Source organism: Canis aureus, chromosome 9 (assembly GCF_053574225.1).
Source record: "Canis aureus isolate CA01 chromosome 9, VMU_Caureus_v.1.0, whole genome shotgun sequence".
NCBI classification, from domain to species: domain Eukaryota; kingdom Metazoa; phylum Chordata; class Mammalia; order Carnivora; family Canidae; genus Canis; species Canis aureus.
In genome coordinates this window covers 8,353,671-8,378,768 of record NC_135619.1, presented here as the reverse complement: position 1 = coordinate 8,378,768, position 25,098 = coordinate 8,353,671, and the positions used below count along the sequence as shown (strand labels likewise).

The window sequence follows — 25,098 nt, the reverse complement described above, 5'->3', positions numbered from 1 at the left end:
AGTTTATTTCCACGAGGTTCATTTCCATTATAGAGTTTCCATCAACTGCAGTTCATTGCCATCATTTCCATCTGAGACCATACTTTATCTGAACCCACATCCCTGCTTATCTTCTCCTACCCTATTCTGCTTCCCTCACTCCTCCTACGAGCATTCTCTCATTAAAATCATTTGTATAAGAATTTCCCTCTCAGGCTCTGCCTCCAGAGGACTTAATCTTAAACTGCTTCTCAAGCAAACTTTCTAGTATCAGCCCCCAGGTCACAAGGACTTCTCTGTGGTGACCAACTTTCTTTCTTTTCTTTCTTTCTTTCTTTCTTTCTTTCTTTCTTTCTTTCTTTCTTTCTTTCTATCTTTCTCTCTTTCTTTCTTTTTCTTTCTTTCTTTCTTCTTTCTTCATGAGAGACACACACAGAAAGAAAGGGAGGCAGAAACACAGGCAGAGGGAGAAGCAGGTTCCATGCAGGGAGCCTGACGTGGGACTCGATCCCGGGCCTCCAGGATCACGCCCTGGGCTGAAGGCAGCACTAAACCACTGAGCCACCAGGGCTGCCCAAGTTTCTTCTTTTCTAAAGCTAAAAATGTTTTTACCCCCTCTTTGTCTTGCCCAGAATACATCCTTTCCTTCCTCCTCCTCTCTTCTCCATAAGCCCCATCTCACCCTATATTCTCCCTCTTATATATCCTTTTCTTATTCTGGTATTTTCTTGTTCTACCAATGGTCCAATACACCTACAGAGCAATTTGTTAACGATGAAAGATCTAGCTCCATGTTCTTGAGAGCAGGAAGGGCTTTATCTTCAAACCTGCCAATGAAATAATGAAACATCTTTCAGTATCAGCAAGAGAGTTCAAATTTAAATAAGTTGTTTTGTTTTGATCAGTTTAATATAAATAATACTGGTGAGTAGTTTTTTCATAAACAAGCACAAATCAAGCTCAGTAATGAACAAGAAAGAAATACAGATGAAGAACGTTTAGAAAATAAAGTTTACTTGCAGAAAGTTGTACAGTGGAGTTCGAGCTTTAGAAACATTAGCTGACCAGATTTAAATACATAAACAGGCATTGAAAGGGGAAAATTTATAAGGCAAACAAGTCCACAAGATTACAGTTAGTCTCTTCATGATAAGAATGTTCTTTGACATGATTGTATCAGTAAGGTTTGTCACATACCAATATTGTAAAAGCCACAAAGAAAGGTGGTTTCATTGGGAAGCCAGTCACTTATTGGAAATGGCTATGGTTTATTTATTTTGGAGTCTAGAACAAGAGAGGTGACCTTGGTTTGTTGTTACTATTGTTGGGTATGAAAGTATCCACTTATTCAAAAAGAGGGAGTGAAGCAGGTTAGCTGTGTTGCACTGGGCTGTTCTTTGTATTTCATAGAGATGAATTTATGCATTCCAACAGGAGTGGAGTATTTAACTTCTTCCAAAGGCCCTGTTTTTAGTAGTTCTTTACTTTTTCTTGTGCACTTTTCTCAAAAGACTTTTGTTTGTTTTGTTTTAGAGAGAGAGGTTTATTTTAAGAAGTTGGCTTATACAAATTGTGGAGGCATGGTAAGTCCAAAATAGGCCAGCAGGAGAAACCTCGAAAGGAGTTGCAGATTGAGTCCAAAGTCTGCTGGCAGTATTCCCTCTGGCTCAAGGAAAGTCAGTCTTTGTTCTATAAAGATTCTTCAATTGACTGGATGAAGCCCACCCATTTTATGGAGGGTAGTTTGCTTTACACAAAGCCCACCGATTTAAATGTTAATCTCAGAAAAAAAAAAAAAAACTACCAACAATAAAACAAACAACACCTTCAAGAAACATCCAAGATAATGTGAGCCCTGTGAGCTCAACCAAGTTGATTTAAGATGAGCCATCAAAATTGCATTGGCAAATTCCAAGAGTTTCTGCCCATTATTTAGGTTTTCAGAAATGAAGATACACCCTATTCATTGTTCTAAAGTAGACCAGACCAAACGTGTCTCATTGCATTTCATCATAATCAGGAAATCACAAGCCCTTAATTTAATTGATTTAGTAATTTTCAATGGGAGGTATCTTTTCCCATTGGCTGGTATGGCTTTATCTTCTGTAAAAGGTATTCCCTTCTCCAGGATCAAAGTTCCTTTTTTTTTTTTTTTTTTAAAGATTTTATTTATTTATTCATGAGAGACAGAGACAGAGAGAGAGAGAGAGAGAGAGAGGCAGAGACACAGGCAGAAGGAGAAGCAGGCTCAATGCAGGAAGCCTGATGTGGGACTCAATCCTGGAACTCCGGGATCACGCCCTGAACTGAAGTCAGGTGCTCAACTATTGAGCCACCCAAGGTGTCCCAGGATCAAAGTTCCTGATCAGTGAAGTTGGTAGAGTTAGCTTTCTGGTAAAAGTCTTGGATAAATTAAACTAGTTACTGGATAGGTTTTCAGAAAGTGCCAGATACTGACTCAGAAACTACGGGCAACATTTTTAAAGGAGAGATGAATACTCAGGTAGGGAGCAGACAAGAGCTCAGACAGATTTGTCAAGACAAGACACAGGGAAGCATGGTTTCAAAGTAAAGTCCTAAAGATCCTGTTACTAGTGAAAGAAAAAAAGCTACTCTTTGCAGAGGTAATAGAAGGATGAGTTTGGAACAATGTAACAACAGATGACTAGTATGGTATGGAAGGAGAATATATGTAAAGAAATACTGGGACATACATTGCCTGCTGCTAGGGTGAGCTTTTTAATATTCTCCATTGTAAGTTTGGATCACTTTAGGAACTTCAGCATCTGCTCATGGGCAGTAAAGAATCCAAACATACTAGTCATCTTTCAACAAAATGTGTCATAAATCCATTGTTTTCAGCCTTCCTTACACGTTAAAACCAACAGGAACAATTTAAAAATCCTTATGCTAAAGCTACAGTTCAATCCAATTAAATAGAATCTGTGGTGAGACACAGATATCAATATTTTAAAAGTTCCCCAGGTGATACCAATATGAAGCCAAAGTTGAGGACTATTTACATGTATCTTTAACATAATGTGTACAAATAGAGTAGGAGACACAAAAGTTGTACTGGCAATAGACATGAATTCTGGAAAGGTTTGAGGATTTTAAGCATAAAAAAGGAGAGCTATGACATTTCTCCAGAAAGCCTGGGTCAAAGATGAGAAATAAAAAGGCCCTATAGCTGTAATGGGACTAAATCATGCAGTGATTATAACATAGGTAAGATCCCAGAATACTCCTTTCATCCATTAAGGATATACCAAAAGAGTGGTATTTGGATGTGAAACACTGAGAGGACTCAAAGCCATGAGCTACAAAAATTATATAACAAAGAGGCAGGATTTCAGGTTCTAGACATTTCGTTTTGCTGTCTTTTTTAACTCACACTCCTAAAAACGATGGCACAGGTATTGAGATTAGGTTGTTCTGCTGAAGGGCCTCCACAGTGCACTCTTGAAATCCCATTTCCTCAGGCTGTAGATGAAGTGATTCAGCATGGGAGTGATCACAGTACACACCACGGAGGCCACTGTACCCTTTCTGGGGGAACACTGAGATAAACTAAGCAGCTCCCAAGGCCTGTTCCATAAAATAAGCAAGCTGATGAGAACTTCAGATGGAGAAGGCTCCATATTTCTGAACTGCTGATGGTACTCGCAATACTGGAAGAGGCTATTTAAGGTGTAAGAGTTAAGGACCATTGAAAATAGAGTACTACAAAATACAGCACCAATAAATATAATAATATGTTATTGGTGTGGATGCTAGAAAAGCCAAGGTTGAGAAGGTGAGAAGAGTCACAAGAGAAATAATGAATTTCTATATTTTTGCAGAATGTAAGTTGTGATATCATCCAACTGTGCAGCTGGGATCCTGAAACGCTGACTGAAGAAAGATACCAAACCTAAAAAGCCACAAAGGTGGTAATTCATGATGACTGGATAGTGCAGGGGGTAACATATGACCACAAACTGGTTAGAAGCCATCACAGTCAGAAGCAGATTGTCCAAACATCCAAAAATAAATTTTTAAAGATTTTATTTATTTATTCATGAGACACACACACACGAGAGAGAGAGAGAGAGAGAGAGAGAGAGAGGCAGAGACACAGGCAGAGGGAGAAGCAGGCTCCATGCAGGGAGCTCAAAGTGGGACTGGATCCCGGGTCTCCAGGATCACGCCCTGGGCTGACGGTGGCGCTAAACCGCTGAGCCACCGGGGTTGCCCCCAAGAAGAATTTTAAAAGCCATTTGCATCAGGTAGCCTGCACATGAGATGACTACTGTGTGTTTGGATGTCCAAGATCATCTTTGGGATTGTGATGGAGGTGAAACCAATCAATGTCAGCCAAGGACATGGTGGAGAGAAAGTGTATAGGCATAAGGTGGGAGATTGGGCTGACAAGGTTCCGGAGCACAGTCACCAAGGACAAGGTCTGGGATGGCCAAAAGAGGAGGGGCTATAGTTCTAGATCATCTGAGAGGCTTAAAGGAGAAATCCCAAGACTTATGTTAGATTCTCTGGTCCCATTTGGCTGAGACACTTTCTTCACTTATTCATTCTCCAATGTTCTTCCTTTCTTTAAAGAGATCCAAGTTTCTGACCTAAATCATTTTTCCTCTCTCAAAAGTAGTTCATTTAATATTTTTTGCAAGGCAGATCTACTTCAACAAATTCAATTTTTGTTTGTCTGAGAAAGTAATTATTTTTCTATCACTTTTGAAGGATAACTTCACAACATACAGGATTCTAGGTTGGTGTTTCTCTCAATGCTTTAATTATTTCACTACACTCTCTTTTTGCCTGCATGATTTTTGAAGAGAAGTCAGAAGTTATTTTTACCTTTGTTCCTCTAGAAGCATGATGTTTTTCTCTTCTGGCTTTAGATGTTTTTTTTTATTCTTTGACTTTATTAAGTTTGAATACAATATGCCTAGGTGTTGTGTTTTTGTGTTTCTGTTTTGCTTTTGGGTTCTTGTCATTTATTTTGTTGGTATTCTCAGAGCTTCCTAGATCTGTGGTTTGGTGTCTGACATTAATTTGTGGAAACTTTCAGTTGTTATTGCTTCAAATATTGCTTCTGTTCCTTTCTCTCTTCCTATGCTATTCCACATGTGCATATGTTCAATCTTCTTTAACTGTGCCACAATCTTTGGATATTCTCTTGTGTTTTTTTTTCTTTTTTTCTTTGCTTCTCAGTTTTTAAAGTTTCTATGGTCATATCTCCAAGCCCAGATTCTTTCCTCAGCTACCTCTAGTCCACTAATAAGATACCACAGGCGTTTGTAATTTCTGTCTCTGTGTTTTTGATCTCAGGCATTTTTTAATTTTTTCTTAAAATATCCATCTCTCTGCTTACATTATCCATCTGTTCTTGCATGCTGTCTACTTTTCCCAGTAGAGACCTTAGCATATTAATCATAGTCATTCTATTTATTTATTTTTGAACAGGTAAAATTCTATTTCTTTTTTAAAATACTTAAGGGCTTTTCTTTTTTAACGTGTATATTTAAGGTACAATTAAAATATAAACTCCACTGTAATCCATGTTTGATTATGTACGCTCAAACCACAATTCAATAAAAATAAAAATTAGTTGTTGATTAGCAGTTGATGCTTTCTGAAAAAAAAAAATCAGTCAATTTAAATTCCTTGACCAATAATTCCAATATCCTTACTATATCTGACTCTGAATCTTATGCTTCTTCAGTTTCTTCAAACTGTGTTTTTGCCTTCTAGGATTTCTTGTAATTTTTTTGGAATCTAGACATGATGTACTAGGTAAAAGAAACTAACAAATAGGCATTGCGTGGTATGGTGGGGGTGGGGGGGGCAGCATTCTATTGTCCTATGAGTAAGTCTCAGTCTTTTGGCAGCTGTGTTTCTGTAAATTTCACCAGTGCTTCTCAGTTTGTCTTTCCTCCACCCTTAGATGAGACAGAATGGCTAGAAAGGGCTAGAGTTGAGCATTTCCCTTTTCTCAAGCAGGTTAGGCTCTGATAAAACCCCAGCAGCTTAGGCTATAGAAAAATAGTTCCTAAGGGCAGGCCTTGTTAAGAACAACAGAATGTTCTGGAGGATTTCAAAATTTTTACCTTTTTCCTCCCGCTACTGGAAGCATGATGGGATTTTTCTCCAATACTCACTCCAAGGACCTGCTAGAGCTCCGGGATGTGAAACTGACAAAAGTGTGGGGCCTTCCCATGACTGGATACCCCTGGAATTTTTATCTCTTAGGTCCACACTGAGCCCCCTAGCAATTCATCAGTTACAGTTTAGGTTTTCCTATCCCTGCAGTGGTTCCCACTAAAGTTGCTGCTTATGGGTTTCTGATCCAGTAAATTGTGATTTTTTTATTGATCTACCTATCTCTTCGATTTGGGGATCAACAATTTTCGCTGTGACCTCACTTCTCTGATGGATATAAGAAGAGTTAATTTTTCAGTTTTTTTCAGATTTTTACTTGTTATTAGGATGGAATGGCAACTTGTAAGTTCCTTACATTTGGACTGGAAACCCCTCAAAGACTCTTCCAACACATAAAATCCGACAAAAGTCCACTAGCTCATTACCTTTACACAAACTGGAACATAAAACCTTTATAAAACCTATCTCAATAGGGTATTGCAGCCAATTATATTAAAATAAAGTCATTTTGGAGGGCAGCCCAGGTGGCTCAGTAGTTTAGCACTGCCTTCAGCCCAGGGCCTGATCCTAGAGACCTGGGATCGAGTCCCACACCGGGCTCCCTGCATGGAGCCTGCTTCTCCCTCTGCCTGTGTCTCTGCCTCTCTCTGTGTGTGTCTCTCATGAATAATTAAAAAAAAATCTTTAAAAAATAAAATAAAATAAACTCATATTGGAAAAAAAATATATATTTAGGCAGACATTCTCAAGACAATTACTAGCTTCTTTTCTTTAGAGAGAGAGAGTGCACTCAAGTGGGAGGGAGGGAGGGAGGGAGGAGCAGAAGGAGAGGGAGAGAGAATCTTATGCAGGCTCTTAAGCACAGAGCCAGATGTGGGGCTCGATCTCACAACCCTGAGATTATGACATGAGCTGAAATCAAGAGTTGGACACTTAACTAATGGAGCCACCCAGGTGCCCTGACTAGCTTCTTTATTGAGTTCTTCTCCTTCCAGACTGAGCTTGCCTCTTTGGAAAGAGCATGATCACTTACAAAATAAATAATTTAAAAATAAAATGTGAGCATTTTATGTTTTTTCTTATTACCTAACTAAAATAGGTTTGCCAATTAACAGAGAACTATTCTAAGGATGCTGTCCAAGTCAGAACTAGCCCCTAAAAAAATATGCTGTCCTAATCAACATGACCCACAATACCTATGTGTGCATGGAGCTAATTGACCTCACCTTTTCATGGCCTCAGTCTATGATTTGAAAACACAAAGGTCACCTCCTTTCCCTAAGGGATTCCTATTTCCCCTGGATCAGTTAGTATCTTTCCACGATGCAAAGTCAAAAGTTTAAGATCTATCCTCCATCCCAGCCAATTTTACCCTAAAATATTACAGAAAATAAAAAATGCTCAAAGTTAAATCCACACGAAGTTAACATTTAGCATTTACTTTGTGCCCTGCACAGGAATTCCATTTCTGCTTGCAAAAGAAAGTGAGAAATTGAAAGAATTTTTCTCTCGAATTCAAGCTTTAAGCCTACTTTTACAAAAACTTTCTATCCAATTGAGGCAAGCATAGCTTTTAAAGATAAATCAGTATTGGTCTGACCTAATATGCCACCATAAAGTGCATTGGGGAGATGTCACGGCAGCAGATGTTTGGTCTATTTAATCCTGAGTCTGGCTCAGCAGTGGGTAATGCTATCATTAATCCGTTGAGAGCACACCCCTCAGATGATAATTAGGAAGGAACTTTTTTTTTTAAGTAACCATAATTACAGTGACACTCTCAATAGCCCTAATTATGGAAATGAGTTTCACATTAAATTCACCTGCCTGATAATATACAGTAAAAGTCTATTTCAGCTGAACTATGTTGTTTGTTAAAGCAGCCGTGCCTGAGGTTCGGGTATTCGACATGTGAATAATAGAGCCATCATCTCTAGAGTTTCAACTTAGATTAAAAGCTGGTATTAATTTGCCTAGAGTTAGTGTCGTATGCTTGGCATGAAAAATACATCTCTAGGCGAAAAGCTAGAAGATTCCAAACCAGTCTAGTCCAGGTTTATCTCCTATTTTTATCTGATGCCCAATGTTTTATTCTACTCAGACTTCATAAGACACTTATCAAGGAAGGCAGCTTCCTGCTTGTTCTTAGGCTAAAAAAAAATCCATGAGTTTGATGCTGATTGCTGATAGTCCTACTCATTTTTCTTTTTAAGTTCTATTTGTTTAAGAAATCCCTCCATGCCATGTGGGGCTTGAACTCACGAACCCAAGATCAAGAGTCGTGTGCTCCTCAGACTGAGCCAACCAGGTGCCCAGTCCTATTCATTTTTCGTCCTGTACTTGGAAAACACGTACACATACATACACACAGACTCACATGCACATAGACATGCACACACTCTCCTGATGGCTATAATAACCTAAGTCTCTGTTGTTGACATCGCTATTCCCCAGGGGAAGAACATGGAGTCAAATACTTGTCTTTCAGAGAGAGAGACCCTAGGCATACCAGAGTAATGCTTTAATCTCCTCATATTCAATAAATGGTAAGGATGCTGAAAAAACTGAAAGCAGTCCCTTATTTACAAGAAGGGCTAATGAGAGGGATCTAAGAGAGAACTCTGTGGCCCCTTGCCTTCTCATTTTTCTTCCCTTTCCTTGGTTTGGCTCCCTCCAAATTCTTCATCTAATATTCAGTGAGACTTAAAGTTCTAAGTTTACCCTTCTAGCATCCATAAAGCAAGCCACTCAACTTTGCAAACTACTGAAAAGATCTCCTCTCCTTTGTTCTCAGCCTTGTTACTCTGAAGTTTGGAAAGCCTCCCCGACTCTGCAAGGTACAAGGAGAAAGAGGACAGAGTGATTTATTTTCCCTTATTTTCCCTCAAAATTCCAACTAAAAATGGCAAATGAGGACAAAAATCCTGCCACAAGTCATTGTGATGAAGGTGACTTCATTTTGATGAAAGTTGCAAATAGGCAGAATGTATTAACTCTGTTTTGAGCCTTAAGACAACTCTTTCTCTCCTCAACCACAGTCCCAGCGGAGGAGTTGAATGGGGGGAGATATCCGTCATTTCAGCCCTCATTAAATTTTTGGCCACAAGCCATTGCACTAAATTCAATAAGCTGAAGCTCTAGAATTTACGCTTGTTCTTTAAACAAAGGCTTCGTTTCTGGACAATGAAGTTTTGAGGACAATTTGCTTTCCTAACGGTAAAAGGTTCACAGGGAAGAAATTAATTGGGCTTATTGTTCTTTTCTCTCCTTGCCCGCCCCCAATGTGTTAAACACTTCGACAAACCTCAAAAGCAGCTGTCCTTCATTCCCTGAAATCTAATTCAATTAAAATTACAAAACAGAAGCAGAATAGATCATACTAGGAGTCAGTGCTAAAAGAAAAACTGTCAAGGTATAAATTGCTCATTGATCCCTGCCCTCTACTAGCTTGTAATCTTAGTTACGTTAATTTACGAGTGATCTCCGCATTTGGTCTCTGCTGGGACTTAAAACGTAATTGAGCCAATCTGATTACATGTGTTACCTAGGGTTCATTTCCTAGTATGAAGAAGAGTACTGTAGATAAGATTCTAACAGGGATAAGCCCAATACAGTAGGAAAGATGTCAATTTGTGGCTTTTCCAGATATCGACATCCTCTGTCAAGGTTACTAATAATTTATTTCAAGCACCAAAGGTAGAAAGAGTTGTACAGAGGGAGGAGACCAAGGCTGGGGAGGGTGGTGGATGTGGCACGACTCAGAATAGGGGAAAAAATTAGCACTATTATGAAGTCTAGCTCATGAAAACAAACATTGTATTAGTGACTATGATACTCTAAGAAGAGATGTAACCTATAGAAATACTCACTATGGCAATAGTATAAACTTGTCTCCTTTGTTTTACAACAGTAAAATGTGACCTTTCCCCACCACTCATTGCCTCCTTTGTATGAGACATACATAGGGCATAACCTATACCATTTGGATGATGTTACTGCATTCTGGCTTATACTATTTTATCATAGTGATATGGAAATGGTACCAGACTTCAAGTGACAAAAAAGTGGATTCTAACCCTAGTTCATCCATTTACTACCCTCAGTGCCTTGAACAACCATCCTAATTTTCTGAGGCTCTGCTTTCTCTTCTATAAAATATCCTGAGCAGGCTATTTGAGATAATAAATATGAAGATGCTTTACAATACTATGGATCTGTATGAAGGCAGGCATGGTCACAGGTGATGACAAGGTTGTTCATTACCATTTTATAAACAGATTAGTTCTTTAAGAAAGGAGATAGGACTAGATCTTTCTGTGCATCTGCCGTATTACAGAAGAAGTAAACAGCTATTGAGAATGTACTAAGTAACTCAAAAAGCTCTTCTGATTCACCAGGAGTCAAGCTGGAAGGGATCTGAGCCATCACCTAGTTCAACCCAATTAGAAGTCTGAGCTCAATGCTGATTTGCTCAAATAACTAATGAGAGTGGTGTGGACATAAAGTCTGACCACATTTGTCCTGAACTGGGCCCTGAGCCATCCACACCAGACTGGGTACGGTTTCAGGCAGGGAAAAGAGACTACAAGTACGTGTATGTTTGTGATGAAAGGGGGGAAGTTGAGGATCCCTGGGTGGCTCAGTGGCTTGGCTCCTGCCTTCGGCCCAAGGTGTAATCCTGGAGCCTCGGGATCAAGTCACACATCAGGCTCCCTCATGGAGCCTATTTCTCCCTCTGCCTGTGTCTCTGCCTCTCTCTCTCTCTCTCTCTCTCTCTCTCTCTGTCTATCATGAATAAATAAATAAATAATCTTTAAAAAAAAAAGAAATTTATCCTCAAGGAGGTCATTAGAGGCAGGATTTGGGGAGGCTACATTCTCTCTCATTCAATGAGTTATTTCTGGGAGAGTTTCAAGGACAAGAGTGATGAGAGGCAGGGGCAGGAGTACTTCATCTGCCACAGCAGAGCAGCAGGAGGTGGAAACAAGCAGTCAAACCCCAAGTTGGAGGTATGAGGTGCTTCCCCTCTTGCATCCTTCTAACATCTTCACACATACCTATACCAGAAGCTCATCTCTCCCCCAGCCCTCAGCAGCTTGGTTAAAGCCAAGAGACAGTAGGGGATAGATGCACATATGTTCTGCTATTAATATCTAATTAATTGACACCAGGGCTACCCAAGGAGCATAACTTCTAGATGCAGAGAAGGCAGCACAACAGTGACAGCAGAGTGCAGTCCCTGACCATGGCCTTATCAGGCTAGAGAATCTCCCGGGGCACCCTACAAATATTTTCGAAAGGAGCCTGGGGCTTTCTGGTTTGCTGAAGCTATGTATTTGCAGATGCAAAGACTTTCAGATTCTCTCACAGAATTATATCCCATTTCTGAAAACCCGCAAAAGAAAACTATTGGTCCCAATAAAACAGAAGCACCCAGTACCATCTGATCTGCTTCATTATTCTTGTCCTTACCCAACAACAGAACTGAACCCTCAGGGTGACCTGGCATTATCGGAGTGGCTCTAACCAAACCTAGTATTCCAGCTGAAGGTAGAAGAAAGCAAGGGGACCAGAGCAAACTGAGGGCAAATGAACAAATTCTAATTTGCTGTGGATTCATATGCGTGGTTGGATTTTCAAGTTTTTGTTCAGAAGCATTCTCGGTAAATTATTACATTCTGCAGGATAGAAAGTAGCAGATTGCTTACGGGTATTCGGGGAGGCCGGAGAGGGAGGGTGCACTGGAAAGGAATGAAAATGACTCAGGCTGCCCACATGTCCCCTGATGTCCTGGAAATAGGATCTGCTGAAACCAAGGGTCAGATTCTAAGTGATGCTGCAGAATAAGTCCTAGGCCTTTTTAAAGTTGCCCAGTTTCCTTGGGTTAATACATTTCCAGATCATGCATTAGCAACCTGAAGCTCAAAGGCCACCACTTCCGCTTATTTAGTTCTTGCATGATTTCCGTTGTGAGTCAACCTCATTTGGATTGACTGTACCAGTTATTTTATAGAAGCAATGGGTGGCCAACACTGGCTGTGCAGCAACTCTTATACTGGCTGGATTTTCTGAATTTCCATTAAATTTTACCTGCTGTCACTCTAAAAGAAAATATTCCTTTGGTTTTTCAAAAACCTGAGACCTTCCCTATTACACTGATTATCACATTTACAGGAACAGTTCGTCAAGATCTGCCTCTTCCTTTAAATATGGCAGGTTCAGGCAGGTAGGTTACTCAATTAATGACACAAACACCCCATAACTACAATGTTCCTAGGGAATACATTTACAAAATATAATGATTTCCTCAGAAACCAACATTGCAGATGAGGAGAGGCCACATGCCGAGTATTCCCTGCAAAGAGTAGGAGAAGCTCAGGCAGTGGATTAGAAGAGGCCAGGAACTGATGCTGCCACCCATGGTCCAGGAATAATGGAAAGATGCTAAGGGCATTCTGGTCTGAGACACATTCCAAAGTAAACTTTCCTAAGGTCAAAAAAAATTTTTTAACCTGGTAGTCGTGGCAGACTGCAAAATTCCTGAGGGAAGATGATTGAAGAAAAGTATTTTTTGTCTACATAAAATAGATGTTTCATATCACACAAATAGTAGAGTGGACCTCTGATGATTTCTTTAGAAAGGAAAATAAAAAGGGCAGCTGCTGTTTAAATTAACAAGGAAATGGAGCTACAGCTTTTTAAGAGTTCTTTCTAAAATAAGACTGATATTTTTTCTTTAGTCCCTCTCAAAGCTATCAGGAGTCAAAGCATGGGTCATCATGAATTTTAAAGAATAGATCACCGTAATAAAAATATGAAAAGATGTGAAAAATTAGCTACATATAAACCATTGGGGGTTCTTATTGTTCTAACTTTGATTTACTCTTGCAGTCTTCCACAGAAAACAAAGATTTTTAAATGCTACTAAGATAAAATTCAAAATAAGTCTCTATTTATAGACCAATCTTTGATCTCCCCAAAGCAAGAGACCTATAAATAGACTTCAAAGCATCATTTAGAGTTTCTTGACCCTAGATGAATTATTTGAATCACCTGGGAGCTTTCAAAGAATGTGCTCATATTTCTCTTCCGATTAATTAGTATTTTTTTAAAGCTCCTTAAGTGATGCTAATGTGCAGTGAGGCTAAAATATACTAATTTACTTTCTTATTCTTTGACAGTTATTTTATGTCTATGGCTTCATGGTTTTTTTTTAACTACTTTTCCAAAGATTTTCTGTTTGATCTCTGCCTTCATATACTTGTAATCTTCTAGATAATTCTGTACCATATTCTATCCCCTAATCTTCTGGTTGAGCCCCCTTTCAGTTTTGTAGCATAGTCCTTGATCTAGGACTATGCTTTTTTCTCTTTATTCCAAAATTCTGATGTACCCATACTGCTATATTTGTGTTGACTTACAAATTACTCTTACACAAAATTACCTCAAGGCACACAATAAAAAGCAAGTGACAGTCTCTCAAAAAGTAATTGGTTCCATAAATTCCTAGATAATATTGATGGTGGGAGTGTCTTGCTAAATAATAGACTATGAATAAATCAGATGGACTTACATGAAATTTCAATTTCAGAAGTGTCAGGCATAGCAATTCCAAGAATAAACTCTGATCCTTGCCTGAACCTGAGGTAGCAATATGCTGCTAAATTTCAGACAAATGAAGAATTTTGATAAAACAGAAAAGCTTATTCTGGGTTACCCAGTTCTGTTGATGTTGTGGCTCATAACCCTTGCAGTCAAAATAAAAATTTTCTACTTAAATAAGCCTGGAAGAGGCAGTGAGGTCCATTAACATTTGCCAGATGCATGTGGTGGTTTTGAGTTTGTCAAGGTAGCTCAGTGATGAGCAGATCCTGTAAAAGTAAATTTCTCTGCAAAAGAAAAACTATAACTTCATATATGTTGCCCAAGGACAAATCAAATTATGGCCATGTCTGAAATGTACTAATTTTTTTTTTTTTTTTTTTGCTTCAGATTCTTTTTGGAAAATGAGTCATTCCAGTCCAATCTCTGTTCTTAGAATGACATTCGGGTCCGGTTTAAACCAAAACCATGTGAGTAGGTCAATGACTGGTAAATCTTATCCTTTCTAAAGAAATGGAGTTTAGGTAGAGCTGTTATCTACTTAAAAGAGGCCTATCAAACATTAGCATCCAGAAAAGCATCTAAAATTCAGAGAATAGACATTGGAGCCACTCAGTCCACCTAAGATACATGATTCCAGGCAAAATAATCAGTCTCATTTCTTTATTTTTCAAATGGATATGACACTCACCTTACATGGCCAGTAGGGAAGAAATACTAGAATATATACACATGCCAGCATCTGAGGTAGTTAGTGTCTGGTTTATAAATGCACAGGGACACACAGAAGGTATCTCTTATAATGTAAATACACAAAGCTCTCTATCTCTGATTAAAGCCACGTGTGGCCATACAAATACATACACAAAAAGGGAAATACTCATAAAAGGAAAAGAAAACCTTAATTCCATGTCTCTTCTTTCTAGAGATAGGGACACATACATTTCAAAACATGAGGGGGAAAAAGCAACAAAGTTCTTACCACAGTTGCCTTCAGCTTTTCCAAAAATGCTTTGGACGATAATAAGGTGAGAGGGAAACAGTTCTCACCAGTTAGGTAGGCCAAATTGATAAACTATCACTTCAATTTGAGGACCCCAAAATTCTTTCTTAGGGTCTAGTTTGACTGGGCTCTCCTATTTATAAAGATTATGTCTCCTCTATAAATTAGCTAAATCAGTCCCAATTTAAGACATATTATTGAACTCCAAATGATCCAACTTGTCTGTTGACATTGATAAAATTTACCAAAGAATGCCAAATTTCCTCTGCCACTGATTTTGGGGTGTATTGAATCTTTGAAAACATCAGTTCATTGCATTTTTCTAACTTAAGAGAAAATGGTTAGGATTTGGGAGAAATGCCCAAGACATTGATGTGGCTTATATGGTGCTTCTTAATTTCCTCCAAGTTCCAGTATTCAATGGCACAATTATATCCTAAAGTGAAAGACCTGTATTTAGTATGTCCCCAGTGGAAGACCTGTATTTAGTATGTCCCCAGTGGATATTAATTATGTGCTGGATTAACTTATCAAAAATTTTATGAAAGGTCTTTGGGGTCAACCTGAGAATAAATATTTGAAGGGCTTGACACTCTCAGGAGTAAGAAGATGGAGTCACAGAAAAGAGCATTAGAGGAATAGTAATATTTAAAATTATACTGCAATGCAAAGAAGAACATAGCAGTGGAATTGGAGTCTTACAAAACCTAAACAGATGTCCCAATCAACCAGATGAGATGGACGGGAGGGGCAAGGCTCCATGTGAAGGTTCTCAGGGAAAGAAACTTAGACCTGAGTTTAAAAAGAAAAAATTCAAACTGTATCGCCATGCCCTCTTCCTCTTCCTCTTCCTCTCATGCCCTGAGATTAAATAACCTAAGAAAGGAGTATACTGACCATGTTTCTTGAGTTGATTTTGAAAGGAAAAGTTTATTTCTTTTGAGTTAATCTGGTGAAAACATTTCAGAGTGTGCAAGTTGTAGATAATTTAATTCCTCAAGTAATTTAATTCCCCAAGTAAAACACTTGAGTTGTTTAATAACTTCATGTTATATTTGATTTCATAAAAATGAGTTTAGGTCAGGCATATTGGTTCTAACAATGAAAATCAATACTATGCATACTAACATACATTCCACTAGAAAAAAATTCAGTTCAACTGAATTTATAGTTCAGTCCAAATAATAATTAATCATGTAGCAAATGCGAGGCATAAGACATTTTTAAATACTTTATTGTGCATCTTCAATACAGGTATTTTATGTAATATATTATCACATTAATACACAGAAAAAAAAGACTAATGAAAATAAGATGACAAATAGATTACATACCAGTAAATGATAAAGCTATATTCCGTTCTAACTCCCTGTGCTAGGCTTTCAACCAAGTCCAAATCCCTTGTCTTAAGTGATTCTGTCAAAAGGACAGAAAAGATAGCATTCAGATGACTACATCATATTTAGTGCAATAAGGTAGGTAAATAGAAATTAAGTCATATCGGATGACTATGACTTGACAGACTTCAGAAAATGTATTATTTAAAGAATGAGCAACTGAGGGGCACCTCGGTGGCTAAATCAGCTAAGCATCTTCCTTCATGCTCCTTCATGATCTCAGAGTCCTGGGATTGAGCCCGGCATTGGACTCCCTGCTCAGCTAGGAATCTGGCTCCTCTCCCCACTTATACGTTCTATCAAATAAGTAAATAAAATCTTAAAAAAAAAAAAAAAAAGAATGAGCAACTGATATTCAGAAACAACCTATGTTGTGAATTTTAAGCCAAAATTCTAACATTATATGCAGTGTTCTAAAACCAAAGGTAGGGACGCCTGGGTGGCTCAGCTGTTGAGCATCTATCTGCCTTTGGCTCAGGGATCCCAGAGTTCCGGATTGAGTCCCACATCAGGCTCCATGCAAGTAGCCTGCTTCTCCCTCTGCCTATGTCTCTGCCTTCTCTCTGTGTCTTTCATGAATAAATAAAGAAAATCTTTAATAAAATAAAATAAATAAAACCAAAAGTAGTTTATTTGTAAAATAATTGATAATGAGAAATTGAAAGGACCCTTATGAGTCACTGAACCCAGTCTCATTCCAAAACAAAAATTGTTCCTAAAGAAGTCCCAAAAGTCAGATCTTGGCATCTTATATTCCCAAATTCCAATTATGTCTTGATACCTACCCACATATTTAACAGAGAGAGGGCAACCCAACTGTGCCCAAGTTAGTTCAAATTCTTTCCATACTTTCATAATTAAATGTTTCCTTAATAATATATTTCATTAATACCCAATCTATGTATCAAATTCCTTTTGATCCCCAGAAATTGCTTGGTATAATTTTTAGTTAGTTTGCTTATTTTATTTCATATTCTCTTTTCCCATAAATAAGCATTTATTGAGCACCAAATAAAGCAGGACTTTACATATTTGAGGGTACATAAAGTTATAGTCCCTTTATGTATGGGGGCCCTTTGGGAGCTTACATTTTAGAGAGGCTTCTACATTAAAAAAAAAAAAAAAAAAACTGACTCCAATAACCACCCAAAGTAGCAAAGACTCCAATAATCATGTAAGAGCATCACAGGAGTTATAAAAAGTTCTAGAGAATAAGTCCTTTTTCTACAGGCCTTGCAGGATGGGAAAAACTTAAGAGTATCTGATAAATTACGATATTAATAAATCCTTAAATAGCTACTTAATTCAAATGAGCATTTCTTGTTCTAATTCCTATGGGCTTGCAAATAAAAGATACAAAAGAAAGTTGAAATACAATTTAGGGAGAACCAACTAAACCAATTTCCTCCATAGGCACCCCATGTTTCCTCTATTCCACATCATTTCATTTTCTTGTAGATTTTCTATAAGCTTTTATTTCTAATAAGCTAAGAGAACTAGATATCATATCATGCTAAAGGTCTTTATTCCATATTTTCAAGAATTCTATAAAAGTTGGGTTCAGAACCAGAGCTAGTTGAGTAATATTCTCTACTTGAAAGCATGATCAAACCTGAAGCAAGGAGTGTAGAAAAGTTTTTCGGGTAGAATGAGTCTGGCATGAAACGTAAGAAACAGTCTCTAAACAATACTCCCATTTGCAGGGCATTCTGCTGGAGCCAATGTCAATTTCCCTTCAACACAGAGATGGAAACAGAAAGAATGATAATAGAAGAAGCCTTTCAAGCAATGTCAACACGTACCTACACACACATACCATTTGCACACACACATAAACTAAACAATATTTCATTCAGAATCTGCAAATCGCTGGAGTCAGACCAAGCAGATGAGAAGAGATTGCTTTATTACTTACTATCTGGTCCAGAGACTCCAGATATTTACAACAATTTACAGCTCAGACAAGAAGAGCAAAGTGAATACAAACTCTTCCAGCATAAAGCTGGTAAATCTCACAGGCCTCTACAAAAATGATCTCAGCCTTCACTGAGTGGCAATATCTCGGAAGAGAGCAGGGGAGGGAGGGGCAGGCTCCAGGCACTGGGAGTTTTACCAATCATAAGAAAGCTGAATTTGAGCAGAAGCAGTTGCAATACAAGGAAGTAAATTGTTCAGGAACAACTGCTCTGGTGATTCCATTTAAATATGGGAACTGAGTTTGCAAAAAACCTGAAAGAATCAATATTTAGCGTGCTTGTCCTGGGGGATGTGGAAATGCCCAGGACCATTGAAGGCACAGAGGTACCAAAGGACTAAAGAGATTATCGTGTTAGCTACTGTATTATCCTTAGTTTACACTTTCCACCATGAGACCTCACCTTGCAAAAGACATTGGTCACTTAGTTTTCAGATGAATCTTGTTAGACCACAATATCTCCAGTGGCTGTGACTCTTTCATTGATATATCACCACATACCACCCCAAACCTTCTAAAATTCACTGACAACTATTCTCACATGGCTTCAGAAATTTCAATGGGCTTCCACCCTCCACTCTAAATCCCTGGTCCCTGCCAGTGGCTTCAAACTTTTGGCTTACTTTTAGTCTATCTCCTGTGAACTAACTTCTAGTTTATACTTTCCACAGGGCTTTCTCTTTAGATTTGCCCCTGGCACTTGGTTCTTTCTCCTTGCTGGGCATGTTGAGGGCTACCCTGGTGCATCCTGACTCAACTTGGGTCTAGTCTCTCTGGACAGGAACATGAGATCATAAATACTACAATAGGGCACTCTCAACATGGCATAGTTTAATAAAACAAGCCTGTATTACAACTTCAATGGGACTGAGTCAAGATGTCTAAACTTGAAAAGAATGGACACCATTATGTATGCACTATGAATTCATATCCTTTTCTTTAGATCAGATGCATAAGTAATGTCTCCTTTGCATTCTCACTCCTTAGTAATATCACTCTTTAACTGGGAAACATTTTCCAACAAATTCTACTTCCACATTTCTCCTCTGCTTCCTCAAAGCACTGTATGCTCAAAATGGCTTTAAATATACTTGAAGATTATAAAAGCCCACCATATTTCCTGGATCTTCATCAAAATCTTGGCTAGAGTATCTTACTTTCCCTACAGTTTCTCTATACTGTATTTTCTAACTCAGAATCTTTTACAAAATCACTTTCAAAGGTAAATTTCAGCTAGGTGTTTCCAGGAAGCAAGAATACATGAACTGAAATATCAGCATATGCTACATGTTCTATAGTCTTATTTTTATTAAGAAAGTCTTTGGTGAAACAAATTATTCTCCTTTAAAGCTAATCATCTAGGAAGCACAAATCCTTCAAACAAACAAAAAACAAACAAACAAACCCCTCTAGCTTCTCCCAACTATGCTTGCTAAGGGTATTATACACTCTGTTCAGAGGGTGATTATCCAAACTAGGTAGCATCAGTTTATCAATCCAAGTGTTCCATCTTGCAATATGAGAAAATATCTTTAATGAACACATACATTAGAGCCTCTAAAGGAAAAAAGCTCTATTTCAAAATACATCCTTCCTATATAAGTACCTCATGAAATAGATCCTATGGTCCTTACATAGCAGTCCCTCCTGCTTGTCAAGTCAGATACACTCAAATCAGAAAAAGCATAGGGAAGAAGCAGATTCAGTCTGCTACGCAAAAATTCTTTCCTCAGTTACCTTACCCATCCTTTGAAAGAACATTATCAAATTTAACTTGAAAAGCACTTAAGCTTAGGCAGGATGAGCAGCTGCAATGTCAATATCATTGATATTTAATGGTAAAATTAACATTACCAGTGGACTAAAAAAATATAGCAAAACATTTCCACCAGAACTAAAATCAAGTTTGCATGAAGAGTTAGAAAGGGGGTACAATGCACTATTAGACCTGACACTCTCTTCTTGCTATCTACAAAGCTCACGTTTTCTCTACTTAAACATGAGAGTGTTCCCTACCTCAGCAAAAACCAGGAACAACAACAAAATACCACTTTCCCTAAGTGAGAGCAGCAAGAGATTCATAACTGGAAATATCTCAAAACTGTCATTAGTCAATGACCATAGAAACAGGAAGGATGATCAATGAAAGGATTTTGGCTTTGAGAGTTCCTTTGTAAGTCCTCTGTTGTTCATTAACGTATATTATTTACACCATGGAGTAAGTTGCTGCCAGGGACTACCAGTTATGGGAGCAGGGTACCATCAGTCTCAAGGAAGCACAGTGGACTCACCACAGATGACATGAAGTTCAGGATAGAGAAACACCAACAGGATCTGCTAACATCAACCTTCTGTAACCAAATATTCAGGTATGCATGCATTCATTCCTCATTAAACACTTCTGAATGCCTTCTATCAGCCAAGTATTGAGCTGGCTGCGAGGGACACAGAAATGCATGAAATGTGATCTATTACCTGGACAAATCCACAATCTGGTAGATGACACACATGCAAACAAATGGCATCAGGTATCCTAACAAGGATATGTGTAAGGGACAGTGCTGGGTTTAGATATTAACTAGGCTATGCTTAAGTTGTCATGGGGTGTGGGTCAGCAAAGTATTAACAGAGGAAGGATTCTTAAACTTTCTCTTAAAGTCTAAGCAAAGAGTCCATCAACTGGATGAAAACGCAACCTAAGCAGAAGGAAAGACAGGTGTGAAAGCATGGAAGCATAAATGTGCACCCTGTGTCTGAGAAACTGTCATTAGTCTGATGAGTAGAGAGGCAGCAAGTGAGGATCACCACCCAAAAATGGATCCTAATATATAAAGAAAAGCTGTTTGAGTTTTAAACAGGGATGGAGCACTATCAGATCTGGGCTTTGATCGCTGGCAGCATGTACAGATCATTTAGGTTGGGTCAACACCAGAAGTAGGAAAATACAGAGAATTTTGTAATAATTTTGAAAAGAACACAAATTAAGGACACAACAAATAGGAGATGTTTAGAAGTCAGAAATTTAACACTTAGTGACCAATTGGATGTAGGGAGGAATAAAGAAGGGGAAAATGTGTGGCTTGGGAGGCCGTGTGGGTGGCATTAACCAGGACAGGAAGGATAAGAATCATGAATGATTATGCCTGTGTGTGTGAAAGAGGAAGAAGGGGAAGAGTAAAGAGAAAGAGATAAAATGGGTTTGGGACAGGGAGGAATTGGAAATAATCACTGCTCTGGTCATGCTGAGTTTGAAGGCCTGCAGGATCCTCAGAGGACATGTTTAGTAGGCCACTGGGCATATGAATCTGGAACATCAGACCACAGTTACAGTTGCATAGACCTGGAACACATCCATATGCAGACAGTAGCAGAAGCCTTGGGCAGGAATGGGGTATCTCTTCCCTGAGCTTCCACTAACTTAATGGGTCCATTGTCCATTGCTTCTTTTTCCTCTCCTATTTTCTACCCTTTGTATTTTTACCAAAAATATATTCTGTTAGCTGGCTCTCCTCATATCCCTTAATTTCTTGCCAGTATCAAGTATAATTCTCACTTTTGATCTTACTTTTATCTTTATCTTTTATCTTTATCACTCCTTCTTTTTTCTTACTTGTTCACAATATTTTTTCCTCTGTAATAGAAGCCTTCTCCCTTAACACTATTCCAAATATGGAATTACTAAGTTAGGAACCTGTGTTTTTAAAAATTTTAATTTTATCATGTAGAAGTCATACATAAACAAAAATACAGAGCATTCTAACAAATTCCCATATGCTTCAAGAGGTAGATATATTTTTAAAAGTAAAATAAAATCAGCACATGATTACTGCAATCATATATGCACCTCATCCTTCTCCTATACCAGAAAATAACAAGAATCGCTCCTGTCCATGGATGTTCACATTTTTTATTCTTAATCTCTTACCCTGTGTCGTGCACTAATCAGGCAAACCTTCCAACTTATTTTATCCTTGTAACTACCTTGTGGGTAGTCAGGTGCCATTACTTTACCCATCATACATGAATAAAAACTGAAGACTTGGATTTAATGATTTGTCCAAAGTCAGACACAACCAATCATTGTCTGAACCAGGCAATTTTGATGTATTCCTTCAAGCCTGCCTCAGTGCTTTAAATTCACTGGAAACTGTATGAACATTTAGTTGATGATAATTATACTACCCTTCTATAATGACATCTTTTGCATTGTTCTTATTCAAACAATTCCTTGATTCAGCATTTTCTGAATCCTTAAAAGAACTGCTGGTGAATTTAACATACCCAGTTATTTAAAAGCCAATTAGTTACAGGTAAGAACAAATCTTCCTTGACACTGCCCGTGGAGTCAGCCTTTTAGATTTTGGCTCAAAAGATTTCCGTGTCACTATTAATCTAGGTGATCATCCAGGACCTCAAAACTCTAAGACATCCTTCCCAAGATCCAGGGATGCCTAAATGAGCTCAGAGGCCCAGGGTCCCTGGCCAAGATAAGGAAGAAGCTGCTGAGACAGAATAACAGCTCTTCTTCCACATGTGGTTTGATCTTAGCTTTCCAGTCCCACCCTAAAAGGAGATGTCTTTCCTTCTCAAGGCTCACATCAACCCTTATGGCCATTAGACCAAAAAATAAGAGTTCATCATGCACTGGGGGGACGAGTGCAAAGTGATTAGGGAGGAAATAACTTATACTCCAAAGGAATTGCAAGGTTATGCCAATTCATATTGGCAGAAACCTGAGTAATATAGATGTAAATGGATTCTCAGGGTGTTAACCCACGGAGGGTGGGATTTAACATTGGATCAGGTTGCTTTACTGATACGGGTGCATTGCCAGACATTCTAGATTTCATGTGCTATCTCTAGCAGTGGGAAGTGCCTATAGCATTTGTTTCGTGGGGTTGAGAGACCAGAACTTCCTTAGCATAATGTAAAGGAAGGAAACAGAAAGTTAAGAATATAGGGATGTTGCAGTGAATTTATCTAATGTGACTTGAACAGCTCCCAAGACCACTATATCTTTCTGGAAAGACCAAAAAATACTTTCTTCATTGAAATATTGAGAAATACATTGTTGATGGGAGTATTAATATCTTTGAAAAGCTCTGTGGGATCTGGTGTGTATATAGGCCAGGGTGAAGGCAAGATATGCCACTATTGAGATGTCCTCCCTGATTTTAGAAGAGATAAGGGAATCCTGGAGAGACAGAGGCCAAGTGGCAATGGTTAACTACCAGAAGCAAGGTAGACATAACTTCCATAATGAATAGCAAGAAAGAGAAACAACATGGTAATCTGAAAGTTTTGGCCCTGATGGGTCTGACTGTGGCTCACTGATGAGGGTTTTCCTAGAAATGAAAAAGATGAACAGGTTGCTTCTAAATATTGCCTGATCTGTACAACAGGAATCTCCAGCCCAGGAACTGAACTAAAAGGTCCATGATGGAGAGTCAAGACCTCTGATCTAGTTTCCATAATGAGGCAAGTGCATGGACTTTGAGCTTCTTGACAGAGACAAATGTTGGGCCTTCTTCAGGAGAGGCAATGTGATATTATGTACTGAAAATCTTTTCCAAGTTCTTCCATAAAGTAACTGCAGGCCATTTTCTAAAGTGACCACATACCAGAAAAAAGTAAATACCAAGATCTTTCAGGGGTTTCTACACACAGGCTCTGAATTAATACTGCCTCCTGGGAATCCAAAGCATCATGATGGTCTACTAGTAAAAGTAGGGGAAACAGTGGTCAATGAGACCTGGAGCTTTGTCTCAAGTATTTCCTGCAGTGAGCAGGAAGGTCCATGGGTGACCTTGTAGTTGTATATCCAGTTCCTGAGAAAGTAATTAAAATTAAGTTGCCTGCTCTGGCAAAATCCTCACACTGGCTTCCAGCATTTATACACTTATGAGTGAAGGACAGAGGGTAAAAGTGGGAATGGATCCTGTTTAAGAAATTTCATTATCACCAAAATATTACTAGTTTATAAATAGTACATGATATAGCATTGCCTAAGTCAATTATGTTTTTTTGAAGATTTTATTTATTTATTCATGAGAGACAGAGAGAGAGAGAGTGAGAGGGAGAGAGAGAGAGAGGCAGAGACACAGGCAGAGGAAGGAGCAGGCTCCATGCAGGGAGCCCGATGTGGGACTCAATCCCGGGACCTCAGGATCACACCCTGGGCTGAAGGCAGCACTAAACCGCTGAGCCACCCAGGCTGCCCCAATTATGTTTTAAAATACAAAATCTAGAAATTACTCCCTGGCACCAGAACCAATGAAATAGATTTTCTCATTTCTGTACACTAAAAAACTGCCAGCATTTGATCACAACATTGTCAATGACAGGTTCAATATGATCTCTGCTTTCATTCCCCCAAGGACAGCTAATATCTCTGATTTTTGTTCTTCTGTCTCTGTTAGACACTCTACATTTTAAGTCAGTCTTGTAGCCCTTAGAAGTAGGTTCATTGATTAAACCATGACCATTTTCCTTTCTATGTCAAAATATATTTTCAGTGGTGACAGTAAGTCAAACTGTGTCCCCTCCCTTAATGAAAGAGTAGATAGATAATACATACTTGCTCACTATCCCTTCAGCAATTTTTTTAAGTTACCACATAAGAATTTTTACTTAAAGAATCAGAATATTTCCAGTGCCACTATATGAGGATTCAATAGTTTTTCAGTAGAATCTTTTTGTGCATGCAAGCACAAAGTAAAATTTGGTACATTGAAAACTATGTAGAATCAAACTCCTAAGGGAAAAATGTACTGCATTGAATTATAATGATAATGTTCTTTAAAACATTCCATCTTTATCTCTTAGGAAGATGAAAGCAAATTGAGAAATAATTAAATTTTTAAAAATTTCTGAAAACCTTCCATTATGTAAAACATAGAACCTTAAAGAAATATATGCTATAGGATTATGCAAAATAGGGTCTCCTATACAGCATGATCTGGGAAGGAAGCCAGTAAATAACTAAA

At 38.4% G+C, this 25,098-nt stretch overlaps 1 long non-coding RNA gene across 1 annotated transcript in view; it reads right to left on the bottom strand.

Annotated features, from left to right (window-relative positions):
* Nucleotides 1-349: 349 nt before the first annotated feature.
* Nucleotides 350-25,098, bottom strand: part of LOC144320376 (uncharacterized) — a 216,634-nt gene continuing 191,885 nt past the window's right edge. Inside the window, exon 5 of the long non-coding RNA XR_013385881.1 lies at nucleotides 350-806. This is a non-coding gene — a long non-coding RNA (uncharacterized LOC144320376). The remainder of the gene's footprint in view (nucleotides 807-25,098) is intronic.